Below are 21777 nucleotides of genomic sequence, written 5' to 3'. Positions count from 1 at the left end.
CTATAAGATATTTTATTCAAAAAATATTGCAAATAGATGGGTTAAGGCAACAATATACGGCTGAAATTTTCTGCAGCACAGATTTTTAAGTATAGCAGATTGGACGTAAAAGATCAGTAGTTTATATTGAGAATTTTTTGATGAAACCAAAGGGAAATCCACTGTTAGGAAGTTTCAAAGCTATCATAAAAAATTCATAGAGATTTGGATAGAAACAAAGTAGTATCAAGATCAAACAAGCAGTGCTATGCGGCTGAAAATTTTAAGTGCAAATTTTCAAGTATAGCAGATTAGACGTAAAATATCAATGGTTTATATTGAGAATTTTTTGACAAAACCGAAGGAAAATCTGCTGTTAGGAAGTGTCAAAGATGTCATAAAAAATTCATAGAGATTTGGATAGAAAAAACACAGTAGCAAGATCAAACAGACGGTGCTATGCGGATGGAATTTTGCAATGTATCTTTCGTCGTAGAGATGAAAACTTTGTGACGAAAAGTTTATGCAGCAATATAAGAAAATTTTTTTTGGGATTTTTGAATAAGGATAACTAAATTGCAGCAGCAGTAAGGTAGGAAACCAGAACCTGTTGCAATTCACGGAGAGATCAAAGGATGATCCGTGGTGGTGGAGATGACGGTGGAATTTGGCGACGATCTTTTAAGCAATTGTGGGAATTGATTTGAGCGGTTGTGGAGGGTTGATGGATGGCTGTGGAAGGGCAACGAGACGCCAAGAATGCTGCTCTGATACCAGGTGTTAGAGCCCTTGCAGATTCTAAACTTGGGGTTGATCTCTTTAGGGGATCGGCCTCCTTGGAACTCTATAGGGGTTTCTCCCTCCAAGTTGCTGCTCAAAGGCTGCAGAAAAGATTCATCTATTGCTTATGAAAAGAGGTAGAATACATGACTATTTATAGGGCTTTTAAACCCTAACTCATAATAGGACTCTTACTTAAAACTCCTACTTCTAACCAACTCCTAATATGACTCCTACTCAAGACTCCTACTTCTAACCAACTCCTAATAGGACTCCTACTCAAGACTCCTATTCCTTTACAACTCCTTATTCTTCTCTAAGAAATAACCTTCTAACCCTAGCCGGCCACTTCACCTCTTTAATAGGGGTCGGCTTAGGTAGGTTTTACATGAATGTCCCTCTCAATTATGACTCTCCTAGCTAGAGTCCTAACAACAAACCAAGATTTAGAGTGGTTCGGTCAATCTTAAACTACATCCACTTTTGGCTTCCTCCTCTGACGAGGTCACCGACATCCACTAGAGGCATTCCTTCAATAGGCGAAGGCCAACCACCCTTTTACAGCTTTACTTCTTTTGACGGGCTTAGGAGACAACCCTTATAGATTTCCACTCCTCTCTTGAATGATCAAAACTTAGAAGAAAAGAGGGAGAAGAACTTCTAGCCTTTTACAACATTTTTAAGCTCTCAAATTCTCAGAATAAATGCAAGATTTCGGTGCCTTTTTTATGCAAGAAAGGGTGGGGTTTATATTGGCCCCAACTGGTTTGAATTTGGAGCTCAAAAGTGTCCATTCTCGGATTTCCAGGGTCCTGGTAGTACCATCGCCATAACTGAGCAGTACTACTGCCTGTCATCTATCACTGAGCGGTACTACTGCTCAGTCTGGGCAGTACTACCGCTTGACATTGCTCGGAGACCAAGCTCAGGTGGTACCAACACTTGATAGGGGCGGTACCACCGCTGGTAGTAATAACTAACGGCGATACCACTACCTGACAGGGGCGGTACTACCGCCCAGAATTCCTGGTAGACTAAGTCTCCTGGACGGTGCCACCGCCTGGCAGGAATTCTGAGTCTGAATGGGCTGATCCATTTGGCCCAATTTTGGTCTGCCAAGGGCCCAATTGGCCCCAGATTAAGTTAGTGGGATCACCTCTCAATCCTAACTTAATCTACATGCTAACTATGATAATTAAGATATCAATACTACAGATCGTGTTTCGATGCATCAATCGCTTCTTCTAGTGAGCTTCCGATGAAATTCCAGTGAACATCTGATGAACCCTCGGTGATGCTCCGGCGGACTCCCAGCAAACTCCTGGACTTGCGACGATCGTCTTGGCAAGTTCCGACGAGCTTCTTTTGCAAGCTCCTGGACTTCTCGGATTGTTCCCGTAGGACCTCCGACGACCGTCCGGACTTCCGACGAACTCTCGAACCCCCAGCATGATCTTGGTCTTGACTTTGCCTCAACACCTGCTGCATGTCTTACTACCATCGTAGTTAATCCTATACACTTATCTCAACATATCGATTAGATAACCAAATGATAATTGACTTCATCATCAAAATCCGAGATTCAATACTTTGAAAGCGTATGGAAGAGCATAGTGGATGTAAAGCATGTAAAATGGTTTACAGTAAAGTAAATGTTAGGATCAAGAGAGCACTAAGAGGGGGGGGGGGGTGAATTAGTACAACGGAAAACTTTTAAGATTTAAAAGACTTATTGTGATTAAGGTCGATTTAACAAAAGTGGTTTCAACTCAATCCTTTTGGATGAATGTTGAACTTGAAACCTTTCAGGAAATACCAAGAGAAGACTAAGGTGATTTGCAGCAATGCAAATCACACAACTGAAAAACATCGGTTTCGTAAAGCTTTCATACAAGTAAAACATATTTCAGAAAATGTTTACGTCAAAGTGTAAGTAGACGTAGTTAAGCACAGTGAGGAGAGGCAGTTTGCTTATAAAGGAAAGATGCTCAAAGTAAATGCAAACCAAGATTTTAGAGTGGTTCGGTCAACGTGACCTACATCCACTATTGGCTTCCTCCACCGACGAGGTCACTATTAGGACCCTTTTTCTGAGCTTTTGAATAATGTTATTGAATCTGTTTAGTCCAGTTGTTTATTGAGTCGGTTTGGTTCAGTTAGAGTTAAGTAGAGGTTTATTTAATATTTATTTATTATTAGAATTTAAGTCCTGATGGACTGTGGGTGGAACTCTATAAATAGGGATGTAACTGCTTTTTTTCAGTTATCTATGAAAAATACTATTCTATCTTTTGATAAACCCTAGGAGGCCAATCCCCTCGAAGCGATCGAGGAGGGCCGATCCCCTCGAAGCGATCAAGGAGGTCGATCCCCTCGAAGCGACCATTATTATTCCCATGTCTCCCCTTTCTTCCAAGATAAGATTTTAGGGTCTTATCATTTGGTATCAGAGCAATGATAAGACTTTAGAGTCTTATCATTTGGTATTAGAGTAGCGATCCTTGGCGTTCTCACTGCAGTGTTGCTGTAGCTATAAAAAAAAAAAAAAAATTATGTGAGGAAGGGTGAAGCCGACAGCCATGAACGCCGATCTTTCTCAACCGAGAAGGAACCTCTACGTCTTGGTCAGCGACCATCTGCCCCTTCTCCACCGCCATCGCTACTACCCAGCCAGTAGTCGCCACCACCGCCGCTACCCCCCTGCTGCAGTTATCTCATCTTCAGGAAGAAAAAAAAAAAAAGTGAACAAGAAGAAGAAGAAGCTGCAGCCACCCCTACTTCCCCTACCGAACCCCTGTTTTCGGCCAGCCCACCCGCCGCCGTTGCTTCCCGCCGAGGGACCACCACTATCGTTGCTGTTGCCAGCCAGCAACTGCCACCGCCGCCGCTGACCCCACCCGGCTAGCGACCTCTCCTCCTTGCTTCCCTATCTCGCTCGAGCGAGAAGGACCGCCGGTGCCATTTCCCAGGCAGCAGATCACCCCATCGTCACTTATACCGTCGGCGATGCTGCCCTAGCCGCACCGCCATTGCTGCCTTCCCTTGGTTGCAGCTTCGGCTATGCGATCTGTCGGCGTCGATGTTTCTGTGGTGCGATAGAAATAGAGCAGCCGCCGGTCCCTCTACTGTCGCAGGCGCCGGTTGCCTCTACCGCCGCTGCTGCTTCTCGGCCACTTCAATGCCACCCCTCTCCTTCGTTGTCGTGCCACCACTGCTGCCAGCCACCATGCGACGACTGTTGCATGCCTCCCAGTCGCTTGACCATCCCTCTTCGCGGCGATCAAAATAAGGCAAGTACGACCGTCGTAGCCACCGCTGTCTCCTCAACCGCACGCGATTCCTTGGCGTCACTAGTGCCTCCTTCCATAGTGCGATAGAGACAAACATCATTCCCTCCCATCCGCACCGTCGCAGCCACCGCGGCGGCAAGCCCTTGGCGGTGCTGCCCCCAGTCGCACAACCGTCGTTGCCCTCCCTTGGGTCTCAATCATTGGAGACGCAGCCGCTCGACCTCCCCTCCTCGTGGTGACCACAACTGAATAACTTTACATTTTTTGCCACAGCCACCAATCACTGTAGTTCTCGGCCAGCAACCACTACTGTCGTTGCTCCTGGCCAATGACCAACCCCTCATTCTGCAGCAGCCGCCCTCCAACTGCGAACGCAGCAACCACAGCAAGTACGCTGCCCTGCCTCAACCCCAACAGCGCACGCTACACCGATTCCTCTTCTTAACCTCGGCCGATTCAATGTTGCCTCCCCCTTGCTTAGCATATTCTGCCACAACCACAGGTTGCTATCACTGCAGCCTCAACTCCATTGCTCGGTGATCGCCCCTTGGGTCGCAGCAGCTGCAGCCACATCAACGCAGTCGCCTTCCAACCCTAGCGCTCTCACCCCATGCAGTGATAGAAACAAGGCAGCTACTCTTCCTCCAATGCAGCGATCGCAACACTGCCCTCTGCGTCTACCTCCTCGGCAACTTCGCATCAACAGTGTTGATGCCCTTGACCGACACCAAAAACAGGAGTTGAGATTACATATTTGCAGTCTTACGCAATGGCCACTGATAACTCGGTGAAAGCACAAATGAAAGCATGGGAAATCAGAATTGAGAACCGACTGCAAGAAACACTTAATAATTTCAAAAAAAACCTACTGGAGAGCCTCAACAAATTTCAACAAGATGGGAGCTCAAGTTCTACGTTGCATAGATCTGGAAATACTGGAAAAAGGCCCCAAGATTGTGACATAATCTGTTCATACATGAAGGTGGATGGACAGCTCGTCAAAATTTGTCAGACTTCTACAGTGTTGGAATATCAGAGTAGGTTTGAAAGATTATCAAATCAAGCTAGAGATTGGTCGGAACGATAACTTCTGGATACATTTATTAAAGGACTTATTCCAGAGATCCGGTGTGAAGTTAAGGCTTGTTAACCCCGCACTATGATAGCTGCGATCTCATTTGCACATCTACATGAGAAAAAAATCAACAGGAAAAATCATGGAAACATAAGTGACAATTACTAGATGATCAGTAAGCCACCCACCATATCTATTCCCAACCAAAGCCTTGACACCCGAGGACTAACCCAAGAAGAACTCAAGAAAAATTCAGCAAAGGGTTTGCACTATGATGAAATGTGGAGTATGGAGCACCAATGTAAACAAGGGCAACATATGATGATTGAGCCAATTAGAGAGGAACCGAAAGCGGAACTGAAAGTAGACGAGTTAGACTTCGATTATGAAGGTGTGGAACCTGATGAAGATATTGAAGTCATCACACATACAGTGCATGCATTGGCTGGCTATGCTAACCCACAAACTATGAAAATCAGAGGAACTTTGAAGCATCAGCCTATCAGTTTTTTGATTGAGATATAGGTAGTACTAACAATTTTATGGATAGTGAGACTATTGACCAATTGGCCCACCATATTGAAGACTATGACAGATTCGAAGTAAAGATCATTGATGAACGGATTTTCACTAGTGATAGCAAAGGTTCCAAGATAAAATTGATTATACAGGGCCAGAAGTTTCATGCAACGATTACTACACTGAAAGACCGACCTATTGCTTACACTATCAAAAAGTGGAGACTATACTTACTTGATCAACGGGTTGTGATGCGTTGTAGATAGTCTATGGCTAAAGTGCTGAAAGAGAAGCTCCCCGAGATTGATACTGCTCAGCCTTGAGGACAAGACTGATTTGAAGAGGGAGGAACTATTAGGACCCTTTTTCTGAGCTTTTGAATAATGTTATTGAGTCTGTTTAGTCCAGTTGTTTATTGAGTTGGTTTGGTTCAGTTAGAATCAAGTAGAGGTTTATTTAATATTTATTTATTATTAGAGTTCAAGTCCTGATGGACTCTAGGTGGAACTCTATAAATAGGGATGTAACTGCTTCTTTTCAGTTATCTATGAAAAATACTATTCTATCTTTTGACAAACCCTGGGAGGTCGATCCCCTCGAAGCGATCAAGGAGGGCCGATCCCCTCAAAGTAATCAAGGAGGGCCGATCCCCTCGAAGTGATCAAGGAGGCCGATCCCCTCGAAGCGATCTTTATCATTCCCATTTCTCCCCTTTCTTCCACGATAGGACTTTAGGGTCTTATCATTTGGTATCAGAGCGATGATAAGACTTTAGGGTCTTATCATTTGGTATTAGAGCGACGATAAGACTTTAGGGTCTTATCATTTGATATCAGAGTGATGATAAGACTTTAGGGTCTTATCAATCACCGACGTCCACTAGAGGCCTTCTTTCAATAGGCGAAGGCCAACCACCCTTTTATAGCTTTTCTCCTTTTGATGGGCTTAGGAGACAACCCTTATAAGTTTTTACTCCTCTCTTGGATGATCTCAAAACTTAGAAGAAAGAAGGAGGAGAACTCTAGCTTTTACAACACTTTAATGCCTCAAATACTCAAGATTAATGCAAGTTTTCGTTACCCTTTTATGCGGGAAAGGGTGGGGTTTATATAGGCCCCAATGAGTTTGAAAATGGAGCCTAAGAGTGTCCATTCCTGGATTTTCGGGGTCCTGGCGGTACTACCACCATAACTAGGTGGTACTACCGCTTGTCATCTGTTACTGAGCGGTACCACCGCTCAGTCTGGGCAGTACTACCGCTTGACAACGCTCAAAGACCGAGCTCAAGCAGTACCACCGCCTGATAGGGGTGGTACCACCATTGGTAGTAATAACTATCGGCAGTACCATCACTTGACACGGGTGGTATTACCACCCAGGATCCCTGGGAGTCCGAGTCTCCTAGGCGGTGCCATCGTCGACCAAAAATTCTGGGTCCGAATGGGCTGTTCCATTCGGCCCAATTTGGGTCTATTAAGGGCCCAGTTGGCCCCTGATTAAGTTAGTGGGATCACCTCCCAATCCTAACTTAATCTACACACTAACTATTATAATTAAGACATCATTACTGCAATTCGTGTTTCGGTGCGTCAATCGCTTCTTCTAGCGAGCTTCCGGCGAACATCTGACGAACCCTTGGTGATGCTCTGGTGGACTCTCGGCAAGCTCTTGGACTTCGCGATAATCTTCTTGGCATGTTCCGATGAGCTTCTTTGGAAAGCTCCAGGACTTCTCGGATGGCTCCCGCAGAACTTCCAACGAACGTCCGGATTTCCGATGAGCTCTCGAACTCCTAATGTGATCTTGGTCTTAACTCCAGCTCAACACCTACTGCATATCTTACTGCCATCGTAGTTAATCCTACACACTTTTCTCAACATATAGATTAGATAAACAATGATAACTGACTTCATCATCAAAATTCGAGATTCAACAATCTCCCCCTTTTTGATGATGACAATCAATTGATGACGGAGTTAACCTTAACTCCCCCTATCTATTTGCCATACTTGAGATAATCATTCTTGAATTCAAATAGATATATTGATAAGTTAATTTCATTTAAACTTATCAATACCCTCATCATGATTCCTATCATATTATAGCAATTCTGAAAATGATGTCAAGGCATGACATCCATTTTCAAGTCTTATATTTCAAATGTGAAGGATAGCAATCATAGAAATTCATCATATGGTAAGATATCAATTTGTAAAATTACAAGTTGAGCTCTAGATATCTTATCATTAATGCAAACATTTCAAGTGTATAGCAATCCATTCTATCATCAATTTACCACATATTTATCTCCCTTTGTCATCAACAAAAAGGAGAGCGATTCAACAATAAGTGTAGTAAAGATTCATGTCATTTTTCAACTTGTAAAGAAATTCATACAAATTATTTTTCAAGCAATCATGACATGGTATCATTCAAAAGTTCTTTCCTTTTACTTATCATCAAAACTTTGCATGAAGGAGGAAAGTAAGGAAGGTAACGCCATTGAGAACCAACTTTAAATGAAGTTAAGATCGATAAGAGAGTTTCATTATGCTTCATTTTTCACAAGGATCAAGATATACATTTAAAAATAAATCCTTGTTAGTGTTCATCTAAAAAAATCTTCCTTCATCAAGAAGGAATTCATGTGAAAGAATCATTATATCAAATTCATTTCCAAAAAAAAATTCACAAAAGATAAGTCCATGAGAGATGCATTTGTCAATTAATTCCATGTATCAAAAATCATTTAGTGATGGAGCATGGATATGAAACAAATTTGATATGACATAGGCTCATGAAAACTCCATTCAAGAAATACATTAAATCCGGAAGAGAAATACAACAAGATTATGCATTCGGATAATGTTTTATTATAGCTTTTCAATCATAATTATTGAAGGTAAAACATGCTCATCATCATGGAAACTTTTAGTACCAAGTTGTAAAATTTCCAAAACTAAAGTAGACATGTTATTGAGGCACACAATCTTATCATCATGTAAAATTCGTATCATAAAATTTTCAACATCGAATTTAAGTGATTGATCAAAGAATTAAGAAAGTCCAAATACGAAATTTAACAAATTCATGCATTCGGACAATTCAACATTCCTAATTCTCTTCTAATAAAATCAAATTGTTCTTCACTTAAAGGTTTTATAAAATTATCGGCCAATTGATGTTTTGTATCAATAAACTCTAGGATTACATCAATATGTTTTGTATCAATAAACTCTAGGATTAGTGACATGATCTCGTATAAAGTGATGCCTAATGTCAATATGTTTTGTTCTAGAGTGTTGAATGGAATTCTTTATTAAACATATTGCACTTGTGTTATCACATTTAATGAGAATATTTTTAAGATGAATTTTATAATCCTCTAAAATATTTTTCATCCACACAACTTATGCACAGCATGCACTAGCTACAATATACTAAGCTTCGGTTGTTGATAGTGTAACCGAGTTTTGTTTCTTGGATGACTACGAAACAAGGGCATGTCCTAAAAATTGACATGTTCCTGATGTGCTTTTTCTATCTAGTCTACATCTAGCAAAATCCGCATCAGCATAAGCAATTAACTCAGAATTCTCAGATTTTGGATACCATAATCCTAGATTTGTGGTTCCTTTAAGATATCTAAGTATTCTTTTAACTGCTTTGAGATGAGATATCTTAGGATTAGATTGAAACCTAGCACAAAGTCCTACACTAAACATGATATCATGTCTAGTTACAGTGAGGTAAAGTAAACTTCCTATCATACCCCTATATGCTTTTTTGATAGCTTTCTCCACTTTCATCAATTTCTAACTTAGTGGAGGTGCTCATAGGAGTGTTGATAACTTTTGAGCTATCCATATTAAACATTTTTAGCAAATCTAAAGTGTATTTTGTTTGACTAATAAAGATGTCATTATTTAGTTGTTTGATTTATAAACCCAAAAAGAAGGTTAATTCTCCCATCAAACTTAATGCTCATACTCTTAGCAAATGATTCACAAAGAGATTCATTTGTGGAACCGAAAATAATATCATCAACATAAATTTGAACAATGAGAAAATTATTTTTAAAATTTTTGATAAACAATGTAGTATCGACCTTGCCTTTAGAGAAATTATTTTCAATAAGAAATGAACTAAGTCTCTCATACCAAGCCCTTAGGGCTTGTTTTAAACCATAGAGAGCTTTAGTTAATTTAAACACATAAATAGGGAAACTATTATTCTCAAATCTGGGAGGTTGTTCAATATAAACTTCTTCGGAAATAAAGCCACTAAGAAAAGCACTTTTAACATCCATTCGAAACAACTTAAAATTATTACTACTAGCATAGGCAAAGAGCATCCTTATGGCTTCTAATCGAGCCACAGGAGCGAATGTTTCTTCGTAATCGATACCTTATTTTTAGTTGAAACCTTTGGCCACTAATCTAGCCTTATTTCTAATCACGATACTAGATTCATCTTGCTTGTTTCTAAAGACTCATTTCGTATAAATAACTAAATGATCATTTGGCCTAGGAACAAGCTTTCACACCTCATTTCTCTCAAATCGATTTAACGCATCTTGCATTGCAATAATCCATGAATCATCTTTCATGGCTTCGTCAATACATTTTGGTTCAATTTGGGAGAGAAAAGCGACGTTGACACAAAAATTTTTAAGAGAAGAATGTGTTTGAACCCCTTTAGATGTGTCTCCTATGATTAGCTCCATAGGATGAGCATCTACATATTTTCAATCCTTGGGTAAGGATGTTTCAGAAGTGGATGCATCCAAGTTGCTAGTTGGAAAAGGGGTATCATTTAAATTCAAAGTATCAAAATTAACATCATCATTAAAATCATTTTTCTTAATTTCAGAAATCTCATTAAAAACAATATGAATGGATTATTCTATAATCAAGGTTCTTTTATTAAAGATACGAAATGCTTTAGAAATCAAAAAATAGCCAAGAAAAATTCCTTTATCGGATTTAGCATCAAATTTTCCTAAGGTATCTTTTTCATTCAAGATAAAACAATTATACCCAAAAACTTTAAAATATGAAACATTAGGATTTTTGTTGTTCCACAACTCATAAGGAGTTTTGGTGAGTAAGGGTCTTACTAGAACTCTATTCATGACATAGCATGCCGTATTTACGGCTTCGGCCCAAAAATATTTGGGTAGGCTATGTTCATTCAACATGGTTCTTGTCATTTCTTGTAAATTTTTATTCTTTCTTTCTACTACTCCATTTTGTTGAGGATTTCTTGGAGTAGAGAAGTTGTGGTTTTATCCATTAGATTCACAAAATTCTTAGAAATCATGGTTTTGAAATTCACCACCATGATCACTTCGAATTGATGAAATCATAAAACCCTTTTCATTTTGAATAAGTTTACAAAACTTTATGAAATATCTAAAGCATTCACTTTTGTGTTTCAAGAAATAAGTCCATGTGTATCTAATATAATCATCTACAATGACAAAATGTTAGGACCATTTTTCTGAGCTTTTGAATAATGTTTATTGAGTCTGTTTAGTCCGGTTATTTATTGAGTCGGTTTGGTTCAATTAGAGTCAAGTAGAGGTTTATTTAATATTTATTTATTATTGGAGTTCAAGTCCTAATGGATTCTGGGTGAAACTCTATAAATAGGGATGTAACTGCTTCTCTTCAATTATCTATAAAAAATACTATTCTGTCTTTTGACAAACCCTAGGAGGCCGATCCCCTCGAAGTGATCAAGGAGGGCCAATCCCCTCGAAGCGATCAAGGAGGGTCGATCCCCTCGAAGCGATCAAGGAGGCCGATCACGTCGAAGTGATCATCCCTTTGTCTTTTCTTTTTTATGATAAGACTTTAGGGTCTTATCATTTGGTATCAGAGCGACGATAAGATTTTAGGGTCTTATCATTTGGTATCAGAGCCTACGATAAGACCTTTAGGGTCTTATCATTTGGTATCAGAGTGACGATAAGACTTTAGGGTCTTATCAATTGGTATCAGAGCAATGATCCTTGGCGCAGCTTGCCTACAAGGCAACTCTTTCTTCACCGTTGTCGCTGTTTCCCTAGCCAATGACCTTTGACCACCGCTCGACCTCCTCGCTGCCCCATCTCGTTCAAAAAAAAAAAAAAAAAAAAGAAAAGAAGAAACACGAGAGGAAGAAGAAGCCGCAGCCACCCTTGCGTCCCCTGCTTCCGGCCAGCCCACCCGTCGCTGTTGCTCTTCGGCCAGCGCCCACCATTGCCCCGCTTCCCGGCCGGCGACTACCGCCATCGCTGTTCCCCTTCTAGGAGACGACGCTGCCAGCGTCCATCCTAGCCCTGCTGTTGTTGCCCGCCACCCCTTGCGTCGCAGCGCAGCCGCTCGACCTCTCCTCCTTGGCAATCGTTGGTGACGCTACTCCCAGCCACGCCACCACCGCTGCCTCTCCACCGCCGCCCGCCTTCCCTTGGGTTTCAACCTTAGCAACGCATGCACCAACTCCTCTTCTCAACCTCGACCGCTTCAACGGTACCATCGTGTCCTCAACCGCATGTGATCCCTCGGTGTCACCAACGCCTCCTTCCGTAGTGCGGTAGAGACAGAGCAACGCTGCCTTCCATCCGCACCGTCGCAACCATAGCAGCGACAGGCCCTTGGCGACGCTACCCCCAGCTGCAACCACATCAACGCAGTCGCCTTCCAACCCCGGAGCTCTCACGCCACGCAGCGATAGAAACAGGGCAGCTACTCTTCCTCCAACGCAACGACCGCAGCACTGCCCTTGGTGTCCACCTCCTCGGCAACTTCGCATCGACAGTGTTGATGCCCTTGACAAACACCAAAAACAGGAGTTGAGATTACAGATTTGCATTCTTACGCAATGGCCACTGATAACTCGATGAAAGCACAAATGGAAGCATTAGAAATTGGAATTGAGAACCGACTACAAGAAACACTTACTGATTTCAAAAAGAGCCTACTGGAGAGCCTCAGCAAATTTCAACAAAATGGAGGCTTAAGTTCTACGTTGCACAGATCTGAAAATACAGGAATAAAGCCCCAAGATTGTGACACAAACTACTTACACATGAAGGTGGAATTTTCGAGATGGAAAGATGGAGATCTAACTAGTTGGATCTCTAGGGCAGAAAATTTTTTCCATTTTCACAGAACTCCAAAAGAATCCAAGGTGGAAATAGCATCAATCCAACTCGATAGAGATGCACTCTAGTGGTACGATTGGTATGAAACTGTTTATGGAGTTCCTTCGTGGGAGAAGTTCAAAAGAGGGCTTCTTGTTCAATTTGACCCATCCGAATATGAGAATGTTGATGGCCTGCTCGCTAAAATTTTTCAAACTTCTACAGTGTTGGAATATCATAATAGGTTTGAAAGATTATCAAATCAAGTTAGAGATTGGTCGAAACGATAGCTTCTGAATACATTTATTGAAGGGCTTAATCCAGAGATCCGATGTGAAGTTAAGGCTCATCAACCCTGCACTATGATAGCTGTGATCTCATTTGCACATCTACATGAGAAAAAAATTAGCAAGAAAAGATCAGCAAGGGGTTTATACTATGATGAAAAGTGGAGTATGGAGCACCAATGTAAACAAGGGCAACATATGATGATTGAGCCAATTGGAGAGGAACCGAAAGCAGAAGAGTTGGACTCCGATCATAAAGGTATAAATTCTAATGAAGACGTTGAACCTACCGTATATACAATGCATACATTAGCCGACTACTCTAACCAGCAAACTATGGAAGTTGTCGGAACTCTAGAGCATCAGCCTATTATAGTTTTGATTGATACTGGTAGCACTAACAATTTTATGGACAATGAGACTGTTGACTAATTGGCCCACCACATTGAAGACTATGACAGATTCAAAGTAAAGATTGTTGATGGACGGATTTTCACTTGTGATAGCAAAGGTTCAAAGATAAAATTGATTATACAGGGCCAGAAGTTTCATGCAATGATTACTACACTGAAAGACTGACCTGTTGCTTACAGTATGAAAAAGTGGAGACCATACTTACTTGATCAATGGGTTGTGATGCGTTGCAGATAGTCTATGACTAAAGTGCTGAAAGAGAAGCTCCCCGAGATTGATGCTGCTCAGCCTTGAGGACAAGGCTGATTTGAAGAGGGAGGAACTATTAGGACCCTTTTTCTGAGCTTTTGAATAATATTTATTGAGTCTATTTAGTCCAATTGTTTATTGAGTCGGTTTGGTTCAATTAGAGTCAAGTAGAGGTTTATTTAATATTTATTTATTATTGGAGTTCAAGTCCTAATGGATTCTGGGTGGAACTCTATAAATAGGGATGTAATGATAAGACCCTAAAGTCTTATCGTAGGCTCTGATACCAAATGATAAGACCCTAAAGTCTTATCGTAGGCTCTGATACCAAATGATAAGACCCTAAAGTCTTATCGTAGGCTCTGATACCAAATGATAAGACCCTAAAGTCTTATCGTGGAAGAAAGAGGAGAAATGGAGATGATAATGATCTCTTCGAGGGGATCGGCCTCCTTGATCGCTTCGAGGGGATCGGCCCTCCTTGATCTCTTCGAGGGGATCGGCCCTCCTTGATCACTTCGAGGGGATCGGCCTCCTAGGGTTTGTCCAAAGATAGAATAGTATTTTTCATTGCTTACTGAAAAGAAGCAGTTACATCCCTAGTTATAGAGTTCCACCCAAAGTCCATCAGGACTTGAACTCTAATAATAAATAAATATTAAATAAACCTCTACTTGACTCTAACTGAACCAAATCAACTCAATAAACAACTAGACTAACCAGACTCAATAAACATTATTCAAAAGCTTATAAAAAGGGTCCTAACATGTAACTGCTTCTTTTTATTTATCTATGAAAAATACTATTCTGTCTTTTGACAAACCCTAGGAGGCCGATTCCCTCGAAGTGATCAAGGAGGGCCGATCCCCTCGAAGCGATCAAGGAGAGTCGATCTTCTCGAAACGATCAAGGAGGGTCGATCCCCTCGAAGCGATCAAGGAGGCCGATCCCCTCGAAGTGATCATCCCTTTCTCTTTTCTTTTTTACGATAAGACTTTATGGTCTTATCATTCGGTATCAAAGTGACGATAAGACTTTAGGGTCTTATCATTTGGTATCAGAGCCTATGATAAGGCCTTTAGGGTCTTATCATTTGGTATCAAAGCCTACGATAAGACCTTTAGGGTCTTATCACAAAAGCATATTTGCTACCTTCTAAGCTTGATATATAGATTGGTCTGAATAAGTCCATGTGGATCAATTGCAAAGGTCTAGAGGTACTTATTTGATTCTTAGGTTTGAAGCTACCTGTTTTTTGTTTTCCTAATTGACAAGCATCACACCCATTATCTTTGACGAACTTGATATGAGGAATTCCTCTTACAAGTTCTTTGGATGAAATTTGAGTGATTAGATTCATGCTAGCATGACCTAATCTCCTATGCCAAAGCAAAGAATCATCATTCAAAACCGAAAAACACATTTCATTACAAAGGTCATTAATGTCAATGGTGTATACATTATTTTATTTTAATGCAATCATAGATATGTTTTTGTGTGGTTTTTCAATAATGCAAGCATTAGATTCAAATTTAACAATATATCCTTTATAACATAATTGACTAATGCTCAAGAGGTTATGTTTTAAACCATCAACTAACAAAACATCTTCAATAAAGAAGTTGGATTTGTTACCTATGGTTCCTTTGCCAATGATTTTACCCTTGTTGTTGTCTCCGAATGTGATATATTCTTTGTCTATACTAGTGAGCTTAGAGAATTAAGATGGATCTCCGGTCATATGCCTTGAGTATCCACTATCAAGGTACCATCTCTTGCTCCTAGCTTGTGATAGTATACATTTCTACAAAAGAGGATAATTTTTAGGTACCCATTTGATCTTGGGTGTCTCAAAAACCGATATAAATTGCTTATCATGTTGCATGGAGTTCATTACGATTCATTTAGGAACCCAAATTAATTTGTTTGGACTAACTTTCTTGAATGGACAATGATAAGAAGCTCTATGTTCATGTTTGCAATAAAAGTTGCATTTGTTTTGGTGCGAAATATGCAAGATAGGACCTTTAATGAAGGTGGTTTGATTTTGGTGAGAGCATCTCACAAATCTAATTCCACTTCTTTTATGAACGTGACCTTTATTAGTAAGGATCATATTCAATGATTTGCTACCAACCTCAAATTTCTTCAAGGTATCCTTGAGTAGTAAGTTCTCCTTTTGGAGTATTTCTAAATCATGACATTTCGTACATTATGCTTAATTTTTAATTTATCAAAATTACTAACAAGAGTATCATGCTCCTTTCTTAACAATTTATATTTTCAACTAATTATTTTACATTCATCAAATAAATCATGGAAAGCATTTAATAATTTATCAAATGATAAATCTGCATCAATTAAATTCGTTACCTCCTCTCCAATGGCTATTAGTGCATAATAATTAACTTGCTCGGTATTGGGCTCCTCTTCTTCAGATGCGCTTGAGTCATCCCATATTGCTTTAAGCATTTGTTTCTTTGGTGTTCTCTTCTTGGCTTAGGGACATTCACTTTTATAGTATCCCAACTTCTTGCATTCATAGCAAATTACTTGGTCTTTCTTGGGTTCAAATTTATTTTTAATATGATTTTTAAATTTATTTCTTTTAATAAATTTTTTGAATTTTCTTGTTAAAAGTGTCAAGTCATCGTCAAAGTCCTCATCACTTGAGTTTTCTCTCAAGTGGTCTTCTTAAGTTCGAAGTGTCATATCCTTCTTGTTCTTTGGAAGGGTGTCCTCATGTTCTTCATGAGCTTTGCATGTCATTTCGTAGGTCATTAGTGACCCAATTAATTCTTCAAAAGGAAAGTTGTTTAAATCTTTGGCCTCTTGGATGGCCGTGACTTTAGGGTCCCAACTCTTTGGAAGGGATCTTAAAATTTTATTAACGAGCTCAAAATCTGAAAAACTTTTACCGATTCCTTTCAGACCATTGACTACATCCGTAAAACGGGTGTACATGTCTCCTATGGTCTCACTCGGTTTCATTCGAAATAGTTCATAAGAATGTACCAAAAGGTTGATTTTTGACTCTTTCACTCTACTCGTGCATTCGTGAGTCACTTCAAGTGTGTGCTAAATATCAAAAACAGTTTCACAAATCGAAACACGATTGAACTCGTGCTTATCTAGTGCACAAAATAAGGCATTCACAGCCTTTGCATTTAGAGCAAAAGTCTTCTTATCTAATTCATTCCAATCGATCACCGGAAGAGAAGACTTTTGAAATTCATTTTCTACAATATTCCAAAGCTCAAAATCAATGGAAATAAGGAAGATCCTCATTCGAGTCTTCCAATAGGTGTAATTCGTCCCATTGAATATGGGCAGATGTGTAATAGAGTGACCCTCTTGGTTTCCGGCAAATGTCATCTCTCTTGGGTTTTAATCCAACTGAGAGTGAACCTCGCTCTGATACCAATTGTTAGGATCAAGAGCACACTAAGAGGGGGGGGGGGGGGTGAATTAGTGCAGTGTATTAAAACTCATAAGTTTGAAATCGATTTCATAAATATTTGAGATTTCAATTCGACGAAGGATGTCTTAGCTAAAATAGCTCAAGTAAAGGTAGTCAAGAGTACGGAGATGAAAACCGAACGATTTGCAGCTAAATAGAGAAATGGTTCAGAAAATTAAACACTCATACATTCAAGGGACAACACGATGTATAGTGGTTCGGTCAAATGACCTACATCCACTTTCGAAGTCTTCTTCAAAGAGGCTCCCAACTTCCATTAGCAAATCACTTTGAAGGGGAAGGATAAAATACCCTTCTTACAACCTTCTTACAAGTGGTTCACACTCTTAAGCTATTGAAAACAAGACTTTGCTAGAGCTTTTTCTCACTTTCTAACTTCTCAAGAAGGTGTAATCTCTGCTGAGAATTGAGGAGTATTTATAGGCCTCAAGAGGATTCAAATTTGGGCTCCAAATTTGAATTCCTTTTGGGTTTCCCAGTGCTGGCAGTGCCACCGCCTATTAGTGGCGGTGCCACCACCTGTCAGTGTCTGACATTGATAGTGTACTGGCGATGCCACCACCAGACCTCTCGGGTTCTGGGTGGTGCCACCGCCTGGACTATTACAGCTCACTGGTTGGGCTCCAAACTTGGCCCAAACCAGTCCAAACTCGGGCCCAATTGGCCCCTAACCGGGTTATAGGATTAACCCTTAATCCTAACCCTAATTATATATAAACTATGAAATTAAGACATAGCCCTAAGCAAATTTTTAACCGGCAACTTTGAGTTTCCTTCCGGCGAGCTTTCCGGTGAACTTTCGGCGGACTTCCGATACACCCTAGGATTTCTTCCGGTAGAATCCCAGTAGTCTCTCAATCTTGTGGCGAGTTCAACGAGTCTTTGGCAAGTATCTGAACCTTCTCAGTGATCTTCGCGAACCTCCGACGATCTTTCCGGTAGACTTCCGAAAACTTCGGCAAGTCCCCGATTCTTTCTCGGTTGGTTCCGGCAGCACTTCCGACAATTCTTCGGACTTTCGGCGGACTCTCGAACACCCATCGAACTTGACTCCGGTAAACTTGCTTAATGTCTTCATGCTATCGTAGTTAATCCTGCACACTTAACTCAATAATATGGATTAGATCAATTAACCCATCAATTGACTTCATCATTAAAATCCGAGATTTAACAATCTTCGCCTTTTTGATGATGACTTTGGCCACTAATCTAGCCTTGTTTCTAACCACGATACCATTTTCGTCTTGCTTGTTTCTAAATACCCACTTAGTACCTATGACTAAGTGGTCACTTGGTCTAGGAACAAGCTTCCATACCTCATTCCTCTCAAATTGGTTCAATTCTTCTTGCATTGCAATGATCCAAAAATCATCTTTTAAGGCTTCGTCAATGCATTTAGGTTCAATTTGAGAAAGGAAAGCGGCGTTAGCACAGAAATTTTTTAAAGAAGAACGAGTTTGAACCCCTTTTGATGTATCTCCTATAATTTGCTCTTTTGGATGAGCATCTACATACTTCCATTCTTTTGGTAAAGAAATTTCGGAAGAAGATGCATTCAAATGGCTATTTTGAGGAGAGGGTTCATTTAAATTCAAATTATCAAAACCAAGATCATCATCAAAATCATTTTTCTTTAAATCAGAAATTTCATTAAAAACTACATGAATAGACTCTTCAATTACTAAAGTTCTTTTATTAAAAACCCGAAAAGCTTTAGAAACGGAAGAGTAACCAAGAAAGATGCCTTCATCGGATTTAGCATCAAATTTTCCTAAAGCATCCCTTTCATTTAAAATAAAGCATTTACAACCAAAAACTTTAAAATAGGAGATGTTTGGTTTTTTGTTATTCCATAATTCATAGGGAGTTTTGGATAAGGATGGTCTTATTAGGACTCTATTCATGATGTAGCAAGCCGTATTTACGGCTTCGGCCCAAAAGTACTTAGGTAAACTATGTTCATTCAACATAGTTCTTGCCATTTCTTGTAGGTTTCTATTTTTCCTTTCAACTACTCCATTTTGTTGAGGATTTCTTGGAGTTGAGAAGTTGTGTTTGTACCCATTACTTTCGCAAAAATTTTGAAAGTCACGGTTTTGGAATTCACCACCGTGATCACTCCGAATTGATGAAATCATGAAGCCTTTTTCGTTTTGAGTGAGTTTACAAAATTTAGAGAAACACTTGAAGCAATCACTTTTGTGAGCTAAGAAATAGGTCCAAGTGTATCTAGAGTAGTCATCCACAATCACAAAAGCATATTTGCTTCCACCTAGACTTGTTGTATCAATTGGTCCAAATAGGTCCAAATGGATCAATTGTAATGGTCTAGTAGTGCTAATTTGATTTTTTGGTTTGAAGCTTGTTTTTATTTATTTGCCTAGTTGACATGCATCGCATACTTTGTCCTTAATAAACTTTATATTTGGAATTCCTCGTACTAATTCTTGAGATGAGATCTTAGATATTGTTTTCATGCTTGCATGGCCTAATCTCCTATGCCAAAGCCAAGCATCATCATTTACGACGGAGAAGCACATTTCATTACTTAGTTCATCAAGATTGATGGTATAGATATTATTTTGTTTTAAAGCAATCATAGTCATGTTATGATTTGGTTTTTCAATAATGCACATATTTGATTCAAATCTAACGATGTAACCTTTATCGCATAGTTGACTAATACTCAAGAGATTATGTTTCAATCCATCAACTAGTAAGACATCATCAATGGAAAAATTAAATTTGTTACCAATAGTTCCCTTGCCAATGATTTTGCCCTTGTTGTTGTCTCCGAAGGTAACGTACCCTTCTTCTTTGCTAGTGAGCATAGAGAAATGAGATGGATCTCCAGTCATATGTCTTGAGCATCCACTATCGAGATACCATCTCTTGCTCCTAGCTTGTGGGTTTGTCTACAAAAGAGGATAATTTTTAGGTACCCATTTGATTTTGGGTGCCTCAAAAATTGACCCACTAACTTTGTTATTTATGATTGAATTCTTTATAGTTCCTTTAGAAACCCATATTAATTTTTGTGAACTAATTTTCCTAAATGGGCATTTGTAGGCAATATGTCCGGATTTGCAACAAAAGTTGCATTTCATATAAGAGGAAACATGTAATGTAGGTCCTTTTATGAAAGTGGTAGGATTTTGATGTAATCCTTTTACAAATCCAATTCCATTTCTATTTGCGATGTGACCCTTGTGTGCAAGGATCATATCTAATCCTTTGCTACCAACCTTAAACTTGTTTAAGGTTTCCTTAAGAAGCAAATTTTCATTTTTTATTGCTTCTAAGTGCTCACACTTAGAGCATGGAGGAGTTTGAAGACTATCAAACTTATCTTGTAGCAAAGCATGCTCTTTCTTTAAGATACTTAACTTCTTGCTAACAGCTCTACATTCATCAAATAATTCATGAAAAGCGATAGATAGTTCTTCAAAAGATAACTCTTCATTAAATAAATCACATACCTCTTCTCCTAACGCCATTAGCGCGTAATGAGCAACTTGCTCGGTGTTGGACTCCTCTTCTTCGGATGCGCTTGAATCATCCCACGTTGCCTTGAACGCCTTCTTCTTCGATGTTCTCTTTTTGGCTTGAGGACAATCGTTCTTGTAGTGTCCCGGTTTTTTGCATTCATAGCAAATCACTTGGTCCTTCTTTTGTTCAAATTTGTTTTTAAATTTGTTCTTTCTTAAGTATTTCTTAAATTTTTGAGTCAAAAGTGCAATGTCATTATCACTGTCCTCATCACTTGATGTTCCTTTCAAGTGGTCTTCTTGTGATTTGAGTGTCATATCCTTCCTGTTCTTTGGAAGGGGGTTCTCGAGCTCGTCATGAGCTTGACATGTCATTTCGTAGGTCATTAGAGACCCAATGAGTTCTTCAAGAGGGAATGCTTTAAGGTCTTTGGCCTCTTGAATGGCCGTAACTTTTGGATCCCAACTTTTAGGGAGGGATCTTAAGATTTTAGTTACTAGTTCAAAGTTAGTAAAATCTTTACCAAGAGCTTTGAGTCCATTGATGACATCCGTAAACCGGGTGTACATGTCTCCGATGGACTCACTTGGTTTCATTCGGAAAAGTTCGTAAGAGTGCACAAGGATGTTGATTTTGGACTCTTTCACTCGGCTAGTGCCTTCATGAGTGACCTCAAGAGTTCTCCAAATATCAAAAGCCGAATCACACATTGAAACACGATTAAATTCGTTTTTGTCTAGTGCACAAAACAAGGCATTCATAGCCTTTGCATTTAAAGCAAAAACCTTCTTCTCCGATTCATCCCATTCGCTCATCGGAAGAGAAGATTTTTGAAATCCATTCTCGACAATAGACCAAAGCTCAAAGTCCATAGAAATGAGGAAGATTCTCATGCGAGTCTTCCAATATGTGTAATCCGACCCATTAAACAAAGGTTGTCGTGCAATAGAATGACCCTCTTGCATGCCGGAGTAAGCCATCTCTCTTGGGTATTAAACCAAATATGAGAGATAACCTTGCTCTGATACCACTTGTTAGGATCGGAGCGGCACTAAGAGGGGGGGGGGGTGAATTAGTGCAGCGGA

This window comes from Musa acuminata, chromosome BXJ3-11 (genome assembly GCF_036884655.1).
Source record: "Musa acuminata AAA Group cultivar baxijiao chromosome BXJ3-11, Cavendish_Baxijiao_AAA, whole genome shotgun sequence".
NCBI classification, from domain to species: domain Eukaryota; kingdom Viridiplantae; phylum Streptophyta; class Magnoliopsida; order Zingiberales; family Musaceae; genus Musa; species Musa acuminata.
Note: the sequence above shows the minus strand (reverse complement) of the source record.